We start from the raw sequence: 16822 nt of genomic DNA, 5'->3' as shown, positions 1-16822 counted from the left end.
CCGTATGCGTTTTGCGGATCCGATCCATCTATCAGTGGATCCGTAAAAATCATGCGGACATCTGAATGGAGCTTTACAGGGGGGTGATCAATGACAGGGGGGTAATCAATGACAGGGGGGTGATCAGGGAGTCTATATGGGGTGATCACCACAGTCATTGATCACGCCCCTGTAAGGCTCCATTCAGACGTCCATATGCGTTTTGCGAATCCGATCCATCTATCAGTGGATCCGTAAAAATCATGCGGACATCTGAATGGAGCTTTACAGGGGGGTAATCAATGACAGGGGGGTGATCAGGGAGTCTATATGGGGTGATCACCACAGTCATTGATCACGCCCCTGTAAGGGTCCATTCAGACGTCCGTATGCGTTTTGCGGATCCGATCCATCTATCAGTGGATCCGTAAAAATCATGCGGACATCTGACTGGAGCTTTACAGGGGGGTGATCAATGACAGGGGGGTAATCAATGACAGGGGGGTGATCAGGGAGTCTATATGGGGTGATCAGGGGTGATCAAGGGTGATCAAGGGTGAATAAGGGGTTAATAAGTGACAGGGGGGGTGTAGTGTAGTGTAGTGGTGCTTGGTGCAACATATTACTGAGCTGCCTGTGTCCTCTGGTGGTCGATCCAAACAAAGGGGACCACCAGAGGACCAGGTAGCAGGTATATTAGACGCTGTTATCAAAACAGCGTCTAATATACCTGTTAGGGGTTAAAAAAATCACATCTCCAGCCTGCCAGCAAACGATCGCCGCTGGCAGGCTGGAGATCCACTCTCTTACCTTCCATTCCTGTGAGCGCACGCGCCTGTGTGCGCGCGTTCACAGGAAATCTCGGCCATCGCGAGATGACGCGTATATGCGTCGCTGAGCGCAGGGCTGCCACCTCCGGAACGCGAATCTGCGTTAGGCGGTCCGGAGGTGGTTAAAATATCAGACGGAATGGGGGCACAAGGGTCAAAAACAGATTACCCCAAACCTGAGACGGGAGAAACATGTAAAGTTTATGTTGCACGGTGTAGTCCCACAAATTACTTCCTAGTAAACCCATGGTTAGACAGTTTGGCAGGATGTGATATTAATGGAGAATTGAAGGTTAAAATGTGAAAAAGAATGTTACAGAGAAAGTGTGGCCCCGGACAGCAGGTCGCCTGGCTGCAACAGGGATGAAAATCTGTAAGAATCTGTGAAGTTACAGACTGTGGACATCAGAACTCCTGTGATGGTGAAGGGGGGGTTCTAATGAGTGAGAAAACAGAGCAGTGTCAGGAAGTTAATTGATGGCACTAGCAAGAAAGAAAGTGCCCCAGTGTCTGCAATCAGAAAGGCGCTTGTGTTAAATGTTCAGAAATGAACTGGTTAAGTTTTGTTACCCTAATGATATGTGTGTGTTTAAATAGGGAAGATCCATAGCCCTAACATTAGAGATTAGAGCAGTAAAAGATGGTCAGTTAATGGATAAGTATTGTACCTAGTGTGAGCCACAGAACACGAAGGTGTTAGAAAGATATCTCTGTTGAAGTAGTTCTACTTTACAGAGTGTGAGAAAACACAGTATTGTCTGTTGCAGTATCTGTAAAAGTTTGAGGAATATTTAAGACGGTTGAACGTTCTGTGGTGGGCTGATTCACTTTCCCTGCCTTAACAGAGAAATATTTCTGAGATAAGAGAAACAGGCAAAGAAAAGGGGGGAGGGAATCATGCAGAGTAAGTGATGTTATATGTGTAATAACATTATACAAGACGAAGAATTGTTTAATAATTTTCTTTCTTCTTTCCCAAGCAGTGTAATGTGGGAATCCAGCTTTTAACAAAAATTATTATATATGTGCAACACTAACTAAGACCACCTGGCATATAAGATGATTTGGGTTTAACAAAATTACTGTAGGATTATAACATATATACTGTCTTATTGTCATGGTCTTACCTTCTTGCTGTTCTCCTTCGTTTGACATGTGCTGGCGGCCATCTTGGTTTCTGGGTTTCTTATAGCCTTCCACCCTGCGGCTCCTCCTTCCCACTGGGAGGAGCTGGATGCCTAGCTCATATATATAGGAGGTCTGTGGCTTCAGTTCCTTGCTTGGTCCTCTTGTGTTCACATGCTTCTAAGACTGCTGCTGCTTCTGGTTCCTGATCCTGGCTTCGTCTGACTACCCTGCTGGTTCCTGATCCTGGCTTCGTCTGACTACCCTGCTGGTTCCTGATCCTGGCTTCGTCTGACTACCCTTCTGGTTCCTGACCTCTGGCTTCGCAAAGACTCTGCTCGGTTTCACCATCCGTTTGGACTTTGCTTTACAGCTTTATTTTCAATAAAGCCTTCTTATTTTCACTTATCTCTTGTTGTACGTCTGGTTCATGGTTCCGTGACATTAGGACCAAGCCATGAATTCTGACGGTACAGGGCCATCCTCGCTACCCACGCTGGTTGCCAGACTTGATCAGCAGGATCACCTGTTGGGTCGGTTCGCTGTGGCGTTGCAAACCCTGCTTGAACGCACGGCTCATTTCGCTCCCGTTGCCGATGGGTCGGTTGTCGCTCCTGGGCTCGCTCCTACTGCCGCTCCGGTTGTTGCGCCAGAGTCTACCCCGACACCTGTTGTTGCGCCTGCGGTGTTTCGGGGTATGACCGGTTCTGCCCCTCTTCCACAGCGCTTTGGGGGAGAGCCAACTCAGTGCCGAGGTTTCCTTAACCAGGTGGGCATTTATTTCAAGTTGCTGCCACATGCCTTTCCCACTGAGAGATCAAAGGTGGGCTTCTTGATCTCGCTGCTCTCGGACAAGGCCTTGGCCTGGGCCAGCCCTTTATGGGAGAACAACAATCCGGTGGTTGCCGAGTTTTCCGGTTTTGTTGCTTCTCTTCGGAAGGTATTCGATGTGCCGGCTCGTGCTGCCTCTGCTGCGAAGCTCCTTATGTCCATCAGACAGGGTTCACGATCCGTAGCTGAATACGCCATTGAGTTTCGTACCCTGGCAGCAGAGGTGGGCTGGAATAATGAGGCTCTGGTCGCTGCTTTCTCTCATGGTCTCTCGGATGCCTTGAAGGATGAGGTTGCAGCTAAGGACCTACCAGTTGAGCTCGAGTCTCTTATTTCTTTCCTGATTTTGATTGACACCAGACTCAGGGAGAGACCTTCCTTTAAGGAGAACCTGCGGAGGTCTTCTAACAGATTGGTGCCTACGTTTGCTGTCCCACCCGTGCCTCCCTCTCCTCCCACGCCTCCTGGGGATGACTTGTCTGGGGGTGAACCCATGCAGCTGGGGTTTGCTCGCCTGTCCGAGGGGGAGAGGGCACTCCGGAGACGTGAGGGCCGATGCATGTACTGTGGTCTCGGTGGGCATTTTCGGTTGGCATGTCCGAACCGTCCGGGAAAACGCTCGTACCTGAGATCCTGTCGGGGGCAGATCTTGGGTGGAGTCTCCTCGTCCCCGGTTTCCCGTGTTGACAAACCACTGATCACTGTTGTCCTCTCCTGGGTCGGGGGCTCGGTGACGACCCAGGCGTTGGTGGACTCTGGTGCTGGTGGTTTGTTCATTGATAGTGTGTTCGCTGCCGCCAATTCCATTCCTCTGCAGGCTCGAGGTTCCCCACTGGCTCTTGAGGCGATAGACGGCAGACCCCTTCTGCCGCCACACGTGACTCATGAGACCCTTCCAGTGGGGATAGCCATTGGTGCCGTTCACAGAGAGTCGGTCTGCCTCCAGGTTATTTCGTCTCCACACTACTCGGTGGTCTTGGGGTACCCCTGGCTCCAGAAGCATAATCCGACTTTCGATTGGAGATCGGTCGAGATCCTCTCGTGGTCACCGCAGTGTGGGGCTAGTTGCATCCATGGGTCTGTCAAGTTGCTGTGTACTTCCTCGGACTCTCTGTTGCCTCCTGAATACGAGGAGTACCGGGATGTATTCGATAAGGTGCGCGCGGTTGCCCTACCTCCGCACCGCCCATACGATTGTGCCATAGAGTTACAATCTGGTGCCGTTCCTCCTCGTGGCAAAGTCTATCCACTGTCGGTAGCGGAGAATGAGGCCATGGAGGAGTACGTGAGGGAGGCGCTTTCACGCGGACACATTCGCAAATCTTCGTCCCCGGCAGGGGCTGGATTTTTCTTTGTGAAAAAGAAGGGCGGTGAGTTGAGGCCTTGCATCGATTACAGGGGTCTCAATTGCATCACGATCAAGAACGCTTACCCGATACCCTTGATTTCCGAGCTGTTCGATCGCCTTAAAGGGGCCACGGTCTTTACCAAACTCGACCTGAGGGCGGCATATAACCTGGTAAGGATCAAGGCGGGCGATGAGTGGAAGACCGCGTTTAACACCAGGACCGGTCATTACGAATCCTTGGTTATGCCCTTTGGGTTGTGCAATGCGCCCGCAGTCTTTCAGGAATTCATCAACGATGTTTTCCGTGACCTGTTGCAGCAGTGTGTGGTGGTCTATTTGGATGACATCTTGGTATATTCTGAATCCATGGAGGCCCACATTCTGGATGTCAGACGAGTGTTGCAACGGTTACGAGAGAACAAGCTGTTCGGTAAGCTTGAGAAATGCGAATTTCACCGATCCCAGGTAACCTTCTTAGGTTACATCATTTCCGCTGAGGGGTTCTCCATGGATCCTGAAAAGGTTTCGGCTGTCTTACAGTGGCCCCAGCCCAGTGGTCTTCGTTCCCTGCAGCGCTTTTTGGGCTTCGCCAATTATTATCGGAAGTTCATCAGGGACTTTTCCATGCTGGCCAAGCCTCTCACGGATCTGACCAGGAAGGGCAGTAATTCCCAGGTCTGGCCGCTCGAGGCCATCCGAGCTTTTGAGGCCCTAAAGTCCGCCTTTGTGTCGGCTCCGATTCTGTCGCATCCCAACCCTGGGTTGCCCTTTGTCCTCGAGGTGGACGCGTCTGAGACGGGAGTAGGCGCCCTTCTGTCTCAGCGTAGAACACCAGAGGGTCCTCTGCTTCCTTGTGGGTTTTACTCCCGGAAACTGTCTTCCGCGGAGTGCAACTATCAGATTGGTGACAGGGAGTTATTGGCCATCGTGCAGGCCCTTAAAGAATAGAGGCACTTGCTCGAGGGTTCGGTGGTTCCGGTTCTCATCCTGACGGACCACAAGAATCTGACCTACCTTTCTGAGGCCAAGAGATTGACACCACGTCAGGCCAGATGGGCTCTGTTCTTGTCACGTTTTAATTACGTGGTCTCCTACCTACCCGGTTCCAAGAACATCAGGGCGGATGCCTTATCACGGCAGTACTCCGAGCTGTCCAGGGAGGAGTCGATTCCGACTTCGGTCATACCTCCGAATCAGATCCTGGCCGCCATTCGCACCAGCCTGACCTCTCCCCTGGGTGAGCAGATTTTGGCGGCTCAATCTGGTGCTCCCTCTGGGAGACCCAACGGCAGATGTTTTGTGCCTGAGGAGTTGCGCACTCGGTTGTTGCGAACCTACCATAACTCCAAGACCGCGGGGCATCCTGGAAAGAATCAGCTGTCCTGGGCTGTTTCACGTCTGTTCTGGTGGCCTTCCCTACATTCCGACATCGCCGCATATGTAGCGGCATGCTCCGTTTGTGCCCAGAGTAAGTCCCCTCGGCACCTTCTGTTAGGCCTTCTGCAACCCATAGCCACCGGGGAGCGCCCATGGTCACACCTGGGGATGGATTTCATTGTGGACCTCCCTGCATCCCGAGGCCATACGGTCATTCTCATGATTGTGGATCGGTTTTCCAAAATGTGCCACTGTGTTCCTCTCAAGAAGTTACCCTCTGCACAAGAGTTGGCCACGATTTTTGCCAGGGAGGTCTTCCGGTTGCACGGTTTGCCCAAGGAGATTGTGTCGGATCGGGGGAGTCAGTTTGTGTCCAGGTTCTGGCGCGCCTTTTGCTCCCAGTTGGGGATTCATCTCTCCTTCTCCTCGGCCTACCACCCTCAGTCCAATGGGGCCGCAGAACGATCCAATCAGGCCTTGGAGCAATTCCTTCGTTGCTATGTCTCCGATCACCAAGACAATTGGGTTGACCTCCTGCCTTGGGCTGAGTTTGCCAGGAACACGGCGGTGAACTCTTCCTCTGGGACGTCTCCCTTCATGGCCAATTATGGGTTCCAACCTGCCGTGTTACCGGAGGTATTCTCTCCCCAGGATATTCCGGCTGTGGAGGATCACCTTTCCGTCCTACGTGCTTCTTGGGTACAGATCCAGAAGTCCCTTGAGGTCTCTGCGCAGCGCCAGAGACTCCAGGCTGATCGCAGACGAGCGCCTGCTCCTTCCTACCAGGTCGGAGACCGTATATGGTTGTCCACCCGCAACCTCAACCTTCGAGTGCCCACTCCCAAGCTGGCGCCTCGCTTTGTTGGTCCCTTCCGAGTGCTTCGCAGGGTAAACCCGGTAGCCTATGCCCTTGCGCTTCCTCCTGGCATGCGGATCTCCAACGTGTTTCATGTCTCCCTGTTGAAGCCACTGGTGTGTAATCGTTTCACTTCCTCGGTTCCTCGGCCTCGTCCGGTCCAAGTGGGCAATCGTGAGGAATATGAGGTGAGCAATATCCTGGACTCACGCCTGGTCCGCGGTCGGTTGCAGTTTTTGGTCCATTGGCGTGGTTATGGTCCAGAGGAGCGTTCCTGGGTTCCCTCCGCAGATGTCCATGCTCCTGCCTTGCTCCGAGCCTTCCACGCACGCTTCCCTCAGAAACCGTTTTGTGCTCCGCGGAGGAGGGGCCCTTGAGGGGGAGGTACTGTCATGGTCTTACCTTCTTGCTGTTCTCCTTCGTTTGACATGTGCTGGCGGCCATCTTGGTTTCTGGGTTTCTTGTAGCCTTCCACCCTGCGGCTCCTCCTTCCCACTGGGAGGAGCTGGATGCCTAGCTCATATATATAGGAGGTCTGTGGCTTCAGTTCCTTGCTTGGTCCTCTTGTGTTCACATGCTTCTAAGACTGCTGCTGCTTCTGGTTCCTGATCCTGGCTTCGTCTGACTACCCTGCTGGTTCCTGATCCTGGCTTCGTCTGACTACCCTGCTGGTTCCTGATCCTGGCTTCGTCTGACTACCCTTCTGGTTCCTGACCTCTGGCTTCGCAAAGACTCTGCTCGGTTTCACCATCCGTTTGGACTTTTGCTTTACAGCTTTATTTTCAATAAAGCCTTCTTATTTTCACTTATCTCTTGTTGTACGTCTGGTTCATGGTTCCGTGACACTTATTCTAAGATTTGATTAATCACAGAGTGAAGACCAGAAGACATTGGAAAACACAGCACAACAGCAATATAGACCATCATCAATTCTGGGTGTGGTGTGGCTATCTGTTTCCAGGAAAGCTGTGTTTGTCTGTGCTGCAAGTTTTGGGATGAAACAAAGTAAACTGTGTGGCTGGGTTGGAAGACATAAATGATTCAGTGGAATGTGAATGGGTGTGGCTTTGAGTTGTTGTTGAGTCGAAAATGTGTGAAGACTGATGGATGTTTTAAGCAGAGCTGTGTATGCAATTCATATTTTATGTATAAGGGCGTGGTTATGAGCTGTTTGTGAAAAGGAGTACATGAAAATGTGAATGTGTATGGAGTACAATATTTGTTTTCATATAATATGCGCATTGAGAATTTAACTAAATTTTTCTTGGAAGATTTGTTTTTTTTATTGGTGCCAACAGTGTTGATTGAGCTGTACATTTTTTTTTTTAAATTGAAGTCAATGAAAAGTTTCTTATGGGCCCTTTGTGTGTTCATGTCTGTATTGTCAGATCTGTTTGTTTCAATGTTTCAAATTACGTGTTACATGTTAAGTGTTAACTTAACATCAGAGCTCTGTTCTCATGGACAGCTGGGACACTACTGACGGACAGAAGGAGGACCACAGCGTCCGACTAAAAGTGGTGGACTTAGATGACTGAGAGTGGGAGGAAGGAGAGTAGGATTCATTGTAGATAGCGGTGCAATCTCAAGTGTGTTAAGTAAGGATTTGTACAAAGGACCATTGAGAAAATCTGAGCCCTCTATGGGAATTAATGGGGTATTGACAAAAACTTACAAAACTGACTAACTACCACTCGAGACCATGGACAGGTAATACATCACAGATCATGTATTCAGCATTATACCAGATTGCCCAGTCAGCCTGTTAGGGAGAGATTTGTTCATTAAGCTTGACTTGCAGGTATCAGCAAATAATCAGGGCATAAAAGTACACTCAGACCTCATTCCAATCTCTACACCCATGCCACTGATTCTTGCAAACATACAGGACCACCCAGAACTTAACAACATTAACCCTGCATTATGGTCCTCAAAGGAATATGACACGGGGCTCATAGATTGCACACCTTAAAAAGCTACTGTAGAACCAGGTGTCATCTCAGTGTTCCAGAAACAATACACGTTGTCCACAGAGAAAATTGAGGGCTTAAGGCCAATGAACGAGAATTTTTAAAGAAGGGCATTTTAGAAGAGGTGATTTCACCCTTCAGCACTCCCATAAATCCTGTGGCAAAAGCAGATGGTTCAGTTCGCTTTGTACAGGATTTAGGGGCCATCAACAACATCATTGTGCCTAAAGCCCCTGTTGTACCTGACATCACTCAACTACTGTCTGCCATCCGAGCAAACTCTGTTTGTTTCAGTGTGATAGATCTGAAAAATGCATTCTTTTCTATCCCAGTTGATAAGTCGACCAGACTACTTTTTGCTTTTTCCTTCGAAGGGCGACAATTGACCTGGGGCAGGATGCCCCAAGGATATGCTGATTCACCTGTAGTGTTCAACATCGTCCTCTAAATGACTTTAAAACTATGGCACCCCCCCTTCCCCCCAAGGTTCCGTGTTGTTGCAATATGTGGATGATTTACTGTTATGCAGTATGTCAGTGGAGGCCAATATTTAGGACAATGGTTGATGGAATGTGAACACAAAGTGTCATTAGGGAAAATGCAATGGTGTAAAAAGCAAGTTGAATACTTGGGATTTGTCCTCGCAAAGGGAGAAAGAAGGATCAGTCCGGAGAGAGTCCAGTCTGTAGCGGGCCTGGTTACCCCGCACTCCAAGAAGGAAATGCTGTCCTTCCTTGGTATGATTAACTATTGCAGACAATGGATCCCCGACTGTTCCTACTCAACACTGGAGGACAAACCAGAATTGATAAGGTGGTCTTCAGAAATGTACAATGCATTTGATTATTTGAAATGTTCATTACTGTCAAGTCCATGATTGGGCCTCCCTGACTACAAACTGCCCTTCCACATGTTTGCACGACAAAATTGTAAAACCATGACAGGCGTACTGACACAAGAACATGGAGGCAAGTTGCGCCCATGTGCATTTTTCTTGAAGGTAATGCCCACTTCTGTCCAAGGGATGCCGGCATGTCTGCGTTCTCTTGCAGCCTGTGCTATGATGGTAGAGTTGGTAGAGTTGGCAACTCCTTTCACAATGGGACATTACACCATTTTGCACACCACTCATGATGTTGTAGGCCTACTCAAGACCAAATGACACCAAATACTGTACAGGCTACGCCATTGTTATGCTTCCAGATGTCGTCCTAGAGGCTAAAACCATAAAATTCCAGTCTGCACAGGCAGCTGAGCTCATTGCACTCACTAGAGCATGTATTCTACATGCTGACAGACCTGTCACCATATATACTGATAGTAGGTACACACATGGGGTAGTGTGGGACCATGGTATGATTTGGCAGAGAAGAGGATTCACGGCAGCAGATGGTAAGCGCATCTCACACTCACAGTTGGTCACAGATCTACTTTAAGCCATCAGACTACCCTCACAATTAGCAATTGTCCACTGCAAGGCACACACCAATGGCAAGGATCATGTCTCACAGGGCAATGCGCTGGCAGATAAGGTGGCAAAACAAGTGGCCAAATGCAACCCCACAGGTCCGTGTAACCATTGGGAGATGCCATGTCTGGCACCTCCAACCCCTGAGATTTTGCAAATGCTTACTGATCTTCAAAGGTATGCCACTGAACAGGAACAGCAAGACTGGTATTATCCAGTATTGCAGAAAAATCCTAAGACAGGATTAGTCTGCAAAGAGGGGAAGCCATGCATTACCTAACACAGTGCTTCCATCTTTATAGCACATTTCCACGGAGTAGGACATAACAGCATTCACCTCTAAACTCAATAAGGAAATTGCTAAATTACTACAGATAGAATGAAAATTTCACATTCCATATCACCCACAGAGCTTAGGAATTGTGGAACGCATGAATAGGACAAATAAAGATAAATTGAGGAAGGCCACTGCAGGTACCTTTGAAAAATGGAAAGAGACCCTACCCATAATACTTGCAGAAATAAGGATGACACCTAATAAGAAGTTAGTGTTATCACCATTTGAGATACTCATGGGAAGACCTTTCCCCACCCCCTGGGCCAGACGCCCAATGATAGTACAGGAAGGGGACCTTGATTTAATAAGAGAGGAATATGTCAGCAAATTGATACAGGTACTTAATAAAACTGAGGAAAAAGTTGCTTGTAAGTCTCCCTCTCTTCCACAGGAACCCACCCACCCATACAGGGTGGGGGATGAGGTGGTGGTCGAAACACTTAAGAAAGGAAGAGCTCAAGGTGATTTCGTATATGGCCCACCTACTACCGTGGTCGCAGTGCTGACTGAACAATCTCCAGCGTGGATCCACGTCACCCGAGTGAAGCTTGTGAGAGCAAGAGAGGAGGCTGAAACGGGGGCAGACAGCCCTGACCTCCAACGAGGCCCTGAGGTACTAATGGGGGCAGACAGCCCTGACCTCCAACGAGGCCCAGAGGTACTAACGGGGGCAGACAGCCCTGACCTCCAACATGAAGATCCTCTCCCCCTGTTTTATGCAATGGCCTCGATGACTTTATTGAGTTTACTAACCAACAGTAATAGGTGTAGTAGCATTATGTGTTATTCCTTGTGTGAGACGAATGCTTGAAAAGGGGCTCTCTAATATGTCATTATATCAAACTCTCTTATCCCAGGAGGATCGAAGCCCAGAAGGGTATAAAAATGATCTAACATCATATAGAGAAAAAAAGGGACAAGAAAGAAAAGAACCATGTAGTATGATACACTAAAGGTTCTAAGAGGGGATTTGAAGGGAATCCATGTTATACAACATGTAGAAGCTTCTTTGTTTGTGTATCAGTTTCTGTTCTCTGTAACATGAATCTTATCTCTTTGGCACTACGCCCAGATGTTTCCCCCAAATATGGAAGTTCCGCTCTTTGCTCTATTTGCCTGTAGAATAGAACATGTTGATTTATGATAGGTTGAATAAATAACTTACGTTAATATGCTAATATGGGGGCGTAAACCCCTCTATATAATCTGTGTATACTAATAATAAACTTTAGAGCGTTCATTCAGTACATCATTGTTGTGTCTGTTATTCCCTACTGAGTGAAGCGCTCCCCTGACGTCAGAACAAGACTCAAACCAAGCCGATACTAGAAGTTCGGTACCAGGGGTACCAAGTGGGACGTTGAGATTTCCTATCACGTCTTATGGACAGAGTAAAAGGATGTTAACATCTTATTTTTGTTGTAGATCCAACATACTGTATATGTTAAGATATTTATGAAAAAAGTTAGCAATTTTGTGGTTTTCTTTACTTTTTTTTTAACATTTGTTTGCCGAATGTGCGTATGTTTTAATATAATTGTGACTAGAATATGGATGGCCTATTTTTAGGAATGTGTAAAAGAAGAAGCAAATGGAGAAACATATTGGGGATGCAGTAGCTATGTAGTCTGCATTTACTTTCCTTGACCACTTGGACTATTTCTTAAAGGGTTTCTGTCACTAGAATTTTCACTATTAAACTGGCTGACATTAGTGATGTGCTAATGTCAGCTGCACCTAAATATGCTATTCTTGTGATTATTCATGCCCCCGTTACTGCAGAATTCTTACTTTTATAGTATGCAAATTAGCCTCTAGCAACAGGGGGGCGTTGCCCCTGCACCTAGAGGCTCCGTTCTCCCACCTCATTACACGCCCTCCAAGTCTTGATTGACAGGGCCAGGCAGCATTTACATCCTCCTGCCGGCCCTGTGCGCTGGGGAAATCTCGCGTTGTTCAATATTTGGCGCAGGCGCAGTGAGGAAGCTGGCAACCGGCGAGCGTCCTTCCCTCACCGTGCCTGCTCTGAATACTGAATGGCGCGAGATTTCCCCAGCGCACAGGGCAGGCAGGAGGATGCGAATGCTGCCTGGCCCTGTGAATCAAGACTTGTAGGGCGTGTAATTAGGTGGGAGAATGGAGCCTTTAGGTGCAGGGGCAACGCCCCCCCCCCCCCTTCCCTGCTCCTAGAGGCTAATTTTCATACTAAAAATGTAAGAATTCTGCAGTAACGGGGGCATGAATAATCACAATTGACAGAAACCCTTTAAGCCTTTACACAAAGTGTTCCTTGTATTGTCCAAACCGATTCGAAACTGTCATTGCTTCTCTAAAATCTTACATCATAGCATAGCATTGGCTTTCCTGCACAGCCTTCTTCTAGTTTTAATGGTTATTATTGCTGCATATTTTAAATGAAAATTCTTTACATGTTTTGGTCATATTTGCTTATTTATAGCTGTCAGCTTTGAATTTGGTGCCACATACAACATTACTGTATATGTATGTCCACATTATAGGTTCTTTATTCTCTGCATTTCAGTGAACAGTCATAAAGACTGCCTATTCCACAAGAAGGCTGTTCTATTCCACTGCAGCTAGTTTTAGGGTACTTTCACACTTGCGTTTTTCTTTTCCGGCATAGAGTTTCATCCTAGGGGCTCAATACCAGAAAAGAACTGATCAGTTTTATCCCCATGCATTCTAAATGGAGAGCAATCCGTTCAGGATGCATCAGGATGTCTTCAGTTCAGTCTTTTTGACTGATCAGGCAAAAGATAAAACCGTAGCATGCTACAGTTTTATCTCCGGCCCAAAAAACTGAACACTTGCCTGAATGCCGGATCATGCGCAGACCGAAAAAAAGGTGAAAAAAAATAAATGCAATAGCACTCTGCAACCAGCACTCTGCCCTGCCTCTATGCTGGATGTTGAATGAGGCATTAGTGTACATTTTGGCCAAAGCGTAATAAGCCACTCACCACGTCAAGGTCGCCTCTATGAGTGGTCCCTAACACTAGTTCCTACCTGTTATGGGCCATGATAGCCACACAAAGTCCAGGGAGCACAGGTACAGCATGCACGCCAGGCACACTCTGCTTTTAACCCTATCCGGTGCCGTGACAGCTTTCATCGGATTCAGGGATGCAAGTACCAACATGCATGGTGAGCCCACTATATACTTCTCCTGGAGCCAAATGGCTACTGGTAGGCGCTGTAAAAGCAGACTCAGTTTTATACTGACTTTAAAACCAGCCTCCAGGGCAGACTAACTGGTCAGGTGTGCATGACTGCATGGAGATCGCCACGCCTCCAATACATACTACAAAGAAAAAAATGTGGGGGTTCAGTCAGCACAACCCTGTATGCAGGTGCACATCGCTATGGCCAAATACACATACAAATGCAAAAACACAAATGCAATAGCACTCTGCAACCAGCCCTCTGCCCTGCCTCTATGCTGGATGTTGAATGAGGCATTAGTGTACATTTTGGCCAAAGCATAATAAGCCACTCACCACGACAAGGTCGCCTCTATGAGTGGTCCCTAACACTAGTTCCTACCTGTTATGGGCCATGATAGCCACACAAAGTCCAGGGAGCGCAGGTACAGCATGCACGCCAGGCACACTCTGCTTTTAACCCCGTCCGGTGCCGTGACAACTTTCATCGGATCCAGGGATGCAAGTACCAACATGCATGGTGAGCCCACTAAGCTTTGGCCAAAATGTACACTAATGCCTCATTCAACATCCAGCATAGAGGCAGGGCAGAGTGCTGGTTGCAGAGTGCTATTGCGGAAGTACCACTAGAGTATAGGAGCGCCATGTCTGCTGGTGAGCCGGGCGGGTAAAAATACCTGCGCGGTCTGTCTGCGTGTTCCGCCCCACCGGAAGCCAGAAGTGCGTCACGTGGAACACACAATGCTACAGCGATGCGTTCCACCAACCGGAAATACGTTGGTGGAGTGCAGCGCTGTATGGCAGAATCATGGGATCGAAGGAAGAGATAGGTAGATAGAGGAACATATAGGAAACAAATATAAGAAAGGTTAACGGGACTAAGGTAAAACTAAAAGGGGGATATAATTAATAAGAAGTATGATATAGGATAAGAAGATGCCGGTAAATATTGAGAGTGGGTGTGATAGCGGGTCTCCTAATGGATACGCAGTGTCTCAGGTAACTACAGTCATGGCCAAAAGTTTTGAGAATTACATAAATATTGGAAATTGGAAAAGTTGCTGCTTAAGTTTTTATAATAGCAATTTGCATATACTCCAGAATGTTATGAAGAGTGATCAGGTGAATTGCATAGTCCTTGTTTGCCATGAAAATTAACTTAATCCCCCAAAAAAATTTCCACTTCATTTCATTGCTGTCATTAAAGGACCTGCTGAGATCATTTCAGTAATCGTCTTGTTAACTCAGGTGAGAATGCTGACGAGCACAAGGCTGGAGATCATTATGTCAGGCAGACTTGACATTTTAAAATGAGGGTGATGCTTGAAATCATTGTTCTTCCATTGTTAACAATGGTCACCAAAGGCTGCAAAGAAACGCGTGTAGCCATCATTGCGTTGCATAAAAATGGCTTCACAGGCAAAGATATTGTGGCTACTAAGATTGCACCTCAATCAACAATTTATAGGATCATCAAGAACTTCAAGGAAAGAGGTTCAATTCTTATTAAGAAGGCTTCAGGGCGTCCAAGAAAGTCCAGCAAGCGCCAGGATCGTCTCCTAAAGAGGATTCAGCTGCGGGATCGGAGTGCCACCAGTGCAGAGCTTACTCAGGAATGGCAGCAGGCAGGTGTGAGCGCATCTGCACGCACAGTGAGGCGAAGACTTTTGGAAGATGGCCTGGTGTCAAGAAGGGCAGCAAAGAAGCCACTTCTCTCAAAAAAAAACATCAGGGACAGATTGATCTTCTGCAGAAAGTATGGTGAATGGACTGCTGAGGACTGGGGCAAAGTCATATTCTCCGATGAAGCCTCTTTCCGATTGTTTGGGGCATCTGGAAAAAGGCTTGTCCGGAGAAGAAAAGGTGAGCGCTACCATCAGTCCTGTGTCATGCCAACAGTAAAGCATCCTGAGACCATTCATGTGTGGGGTTGCTTCTCACCCAAGGGAGTGGGCTCACTCACAATTTTGGCTAAAAACACAGCCATGAATAAAGAATGATACCAAAACACCCTCCAACAGCAACTTCTTCCAACAATCCAACAACAGTTTGGTGAAGAACAATGCATTTTCCAGCACGATGGAAGGCATAAGGCAAAAGTGATAACTAAGTGGCTTGGGGACCAAAACGTTGACATTTCGGGTCCATGGCCTGGAAACTCCCCAGATCTTAATCCCATTGAGAACTTGTGGTCAATCCTCAAGAGGCGGGTGGACAAACAAAAACCCACTAATTATGACAAACTCCAAGAAGTGATTATGAAAGAATGGATTGCTATCAGTCAGGAATTGGCCCAGAAGTTGATTGAGAGCATGCCCAGTCGAATTGCAGAGGTCCTGTGTCATTCTCACAAAACTTTTGGCCACGACTGTACATAAGGATCACGTGGATATCAAAACTGACGTCATGAGAACAGTGGATATTCTTGAAAGGAAAATCTAATACATGGTGAAAACAGATATAAACAGAAGATATGGACAAAACACAATACGGAAAGGATACAGTGTGGCACTAGAGTGGTCCTGATGCGTCAGTGGGCCTGTGGAGAAAAAACAGAGAAAGAAAGGAATTAATCATCATACTATAAACATTTATAATAAAGTTTGGATCTCGTACTCTCTATTGAGCCCCCTTGGTTCCATACTTTCCAATTTATGAATCCAGAAGGCTTCTCTCAGTTTGAGTTGCTTCACTCTGTCTCCCCCCCGTCTTAGTACTGGGATGTGTTCTATCACCTGGAATTTCAGTTGAGAAATGGAGTGTGAAGCTTGTTTGAAATGATATGGGACAGGGAGGAGGAGGTTTTGTTTTCGAATTGAAGATTTATGTTAGCATATTCTATTACGGATTGTTTGTGTAGTTTCACCCACATAGATTAGACCACATGGGCATTTGAGTGTGTAGATCACGAAGTCAGAATCACACGTAAAGAAATCATTGATCTGAAATTGTTTGCCTGAGTATGGATGAGAAATGCTGTTGCCTTTTTGTACATGTGAACACTGTATGCAGTGATGGCACGGAAAAGTGCCCTTCTTAGGTGTCCTTAGAAATGACTGGTGTTCTTTGAAATGAATGGCTGAGCCTATATCTGCTCGGACCAGTAGGTCACGTAAGTTCTTTGGGCTTCTGTTGCACATGAGGATAGGATTTTTGAACTCCTCAATTTCCGGATAAGCCCTAGTTAGTAGGTGCCAATGGGATCTAATACTGTTTTCGATCTTTCTGGCGCATGGGTGATATGTATGAACGAAGGGAATACATTTCCCCGTTTGTCGATTACGGTCTTGGGGATGTATCGGGTATTTTATCAGGTGTGGGGGATAACCTCTCTCCCTGAATTGTTCCTGCATTTCTTCAATCCTTTTTGTCTGTGTGGGTTCGGTTTGTACAATTCTACGTATTCTTTGAAATTGCGACGTTGGGAGTGATTTTTTTGTGTTAGTCGAATGGAAACTGGAAAAGTGCAATAGGTTGTTGCGGTCTGTGGGTTTCCTATAAAGGTCAGTTGTAAGACTG

Source organism: Bufo bufo, chromosome 4 (assembly GCF_905171765.1).
Source record: "Bufo bufo chromosome 4, aBufBuf1.1, whole genome shotgun sequence".
Classification (NCBI taxonomy): domain Eukaryota; kingdom Metazoa; phylum Chordata; class Amphibia; order Anura; family Bufonidae; genus Bufo; species Bufo bufo.
The sequence above is the reverse complement of the archived record's forward strand: the minus strand, read 5'-3'. Positions refer to the sequence as shown.